We start from the raw sequence: 3,664 nt of genomic DNA, 5'->3' as shown, positions 1-3,664 counted from the left end.
TGGGGTTTTTTTTTAGCTGTACCCATTTAGTATAACAAACTCTAACACTTGGCTTCACTCTCATGGGACTCTTCCCAATGTCTCCATTATCAGATTTGCTTTGAGCTCTATTGCCCTGACTTGTCTCCACCATCAAGCTTTCCCTCCATACCAGAAATGTTTAGTTCTAGAGTTAGCAATCCTAGTTTCAGAAACGACTCAAACAAATAAGAAAAACTCTCTAATATAAGAAAACAAAACCAACACCCCATAATTCAATCAAGCACATTAATCACTGTGAATAGAACTCTAACTATAATTTCTTAATTGGGATGATGCATTGTGACACAATGTATTCCATTCATGGTTTTCCATTAACTTCCACGCGACCTATTTCTCTGCCTTGTGACAGGTTCGTATTTTGTTGTGAACCTAAGAGGATGCATTGCAGTTTGTTTTCCAATCTTCACGGATGAGAGCTTCATTAGAAGACTCTTTTCTCATTAACCACTGAAATAATTTATGTGCAGGGGGATGTGTTTTTCCCTTCTTGTCTTCCTTTGTTTTCCTGCCTTCTCTAGGTATTTGAAGAACTGTATCTTTGGAAAGCAAGGAAGGGACATGTAGTTTTTGGTCCTCAAAGTCAATTTAATATGACAAAGCATGAAAAAAAGAACAGTACGGTTTTACTTCCACCTTCTGGGTTGTTGAAAGGTGACAGTGGGCCCTCTCATATAATATGCATGCTGGATATGCCATGTCCCAAGTGTCAAAATTCTGCCTTAGAGGTGAGCCTGACTCCACATGGTCACACCTGATTGGTGTTGCTATTTGGGAAATCTAGTGCAGCAGTGCGCAGAAAGAAATAGCCTGGCAAAGCTGCTGGCTGTAAAGACAAAGCAAACTTAAACTTCATTAAGGCAAACAAAGCCATTTGAAGTGTAGGTTTTATACTTGGCCGAGCTAGAGCCAAGAAGTGAACACTAGCACATGCTAACTCGGACTAACTTGGAAAAGAAGCAGGAAATAGGAAATAGTTAAATAATACAGACAATTTTGGCTCAGAACTTATCTTCCCTTTTTAATAATTATGGCCTAACGTATTTATGTGCAAGATTTTGGGTTTGTTTGTTTGTTTGTTTTAATATTTAAAATTTTTAAATATTATTAAAGGTGCAAGCATTTTTGAGTTGCACTGCATACTGCCATTTCTTGTTGCTTCAGGAAAACAGTGCCTGACAGACCATTTCGGAGGGAAGATTGTTGCTTAGCGTTCAGCACAGTAAGAGTGCCTAGCAAATTTAAATGCTGAGTGTGAGGATAGTTTCCATGAAGAAGCGGCCAGCAAGAAAAAGATTGAAGTCAGTGAATTTCTGATAAATGTGACAGAAAAATTGACAGACTGCTTTAGGTCCCTATTGATCTGCTCTTTATTGAAATAAATTGAGCTAGATACTAACTGCTTTTGAATCGGTTTCCAGCAATTCTCACTTTTCCTGCTCCCGTTTCTTAAGACGTTTAGGCGAAGGTGAAAGATGTGGACTGGGTACATGTAATGACTGTTTAAAGATGAGGAGGGGGTTCTATATAGCATAATTGCTTCCATGTTCATATTGATTTATGTGCTTCCATGCCCTACTGTAATAGGGGCTATAACTAAACCTAAGCATACGTAACTGAAACAACCACATATTGCTTCCCTATTTATACCTTCTGCCCCTCCTCCCCTTCCTCTGTTTCCTTTACGCTGAATTTTAAATGGTAAACTTCTCTGAGTAAGAGCCTGCCCTCTTAAATGGTAACTCTTTTAGCTCTTGATGAGGCAGCAGAAGTGGTGGGCATTGATAATCCCTTGCCAGCAGAGTAGACCAATTTAGCTTTTGTTGCTTATCACTGATGCCAAGTCATTGATCAGCCTTATAGAATTGCCCTTGTATACCTTGTTGTCTAACCATTAATACCATTACATTTGCCCCAACTTTTCCGAGCAGTGAGAAGCTTGCAGAGCTGAAAGTGAATTATTTGCCACTTTTTCTATGTCTCACTGAAACCTGCCCCCCTTTCACAAGAAAGGGAGAAAGAACTAGATTAGTGGGGTGAGGAAAGGATATGCAACCTGCCCACCTAAGAACTTAAATAAGACCATAATTAAGAAGAGGCCTGCTGAGCCAGACCAAAGACCCATCCAGTTCAGCATCCTGTTTTCACAGTGCCACAAGAAGGACCTGAGTGCAACAGCACTCTCCCCATTTGTGATTCCCAGCATACTGTCTCTGACACTGAAGGCGGAACACAGCCACCGTCTCTACCGGCCATTGATAACCTTATCCTCCAGTAATTTGTCTCTTCTTCTTCTAAACCTGTCCAAGTTGCTAGTCATCACTACGTCTCATGGGAGCGAACTATGCCTGATAAGTGCCTTCTTTTGCCTGCCCTGAACCTACCACCATTTAGCTTCGCTGAATGGCCTCAAATTCTAGTACTATAACAGAGGGAGGAAAACTGCCTATCAAGTCTGTCCCCTGACTGTATTTTCCAACTCAGATCGTTCCAGAGTGATCCTGCATGAGCCCTTGTGGAAAAACACCTGAATGGTGTCGGAAATGCATTGGTGCCAACTTGACTGAAATATTGGGAAGTCCAGGTGTGCCCTGCACAATTGATCACATGGCACAGCACACACATACCATCTGAATGACAATGTCCATCAACTTGAGGGGGGCAAATATTTTATGGGGGGCAAAGGGACCTTGAGCCCTAGGAGTTGGCTTCTATGCCTGAGATAGAGGGTTCACAATGAAGAGAAAAGCCTACAGAGCCCCAACTAACCTCTTCAGAGAAGGCATGAAGGGTCCTTACCTCTTTCAGCAGAGTTTAGGACCCGACTCATCATAGGGATCCTCCAGGGAGCTATAAGTATAGGTGTAGAGGGATTTCTCAACAATACTAATACCTGACCACGTTCCCCATCACTTCCTGCCACTCAGCACTGGACCATCTTGCTTCTGATCTCTCACCATGGCAGCACCTCTTGACCAAGCTATTGGCATGCTGGTTGTGATCTTCCACAAATACGCCAGCAAGGATGGCGATAAGAACACCCTAAGCAAGAAGGAGTTGAAGGAGCTGATACAGAAGGAGCTCACCATTGAAACTGCAGGAAGCAGAGATACAGGCATTAATGAAAGATCTGGACCACAATGGGGACCAAGTGGTGAACTTCCAGGAATACGTCACTTTCCTGGGTGCCCTGGCAATGATTTACAATGAAGCTTTGAGTTCGTAAATGTACACCCCGGTGGGGCGAGGTATCGTGGTTCGGGATTATACCTCTGTGGGCGGTTTCATGTCCAATAAAATTTAAGTTTTGTAAAAAAATATATACAGTATTGTCAGAGCTGCTTCCAGATCCTAGCTCACAGAGGATCACGCTAGCCAGCATTCACTTTATAAAAGTCTTTATTGAGTTACAGTTTCCATTTTCAAGCTGCAGCGTGCAGCTCTACGTCTTAGAAGCTAGACCGGCGAAGCTCCGTCTGAGTCCCCGCCTCCTGTACACCAACTTAATACCCTTGCCTTGCTCCACCTCTTACGCCTTTCCTTCCTTCTCTGGGTCCCTCTGCCCCCCGTGGTCTCTTCCTTCCGGGACTCTTCTGACGCAGACCCCCCGGACCCTTCTGTCTCC

General features: G+C 43.1%; 1 pseudogene across 1 annotated transcript; it reads left to right on the top strand.

Annotated features, from left to right (window-relative positions):
* Positions 1-2,945: 2,945 nt before the first annotated feature.
* Positions 2,946-3,357, top strand: LOC309538824 (protein S100-A6 pseudogene; annotated as a pseudogene). The gene has a single exon. The product of its transcript is annotated as a protein S100-A6 pseudogene (transcript).
* Positions 3,358-3,664: the final 307 nt, after the last annotated feature.

Source organism: Podarcis vaucheri (genome assembly GCF_965113315.1).
Source record: "Podarcis vaucheri genome assembly, chromosome: 8".
NCBI lineage: Eukaryota > Metazoa > Chordata > Lepidosauria > Squamata > Lacertidae > Podarcis > Podarcis vaucheri.
The sequence above is the reverse complement of the archived record's forward strand: the minus strand, read 5'-3'. Positions and strand labels throughout refer to the sequence as shown.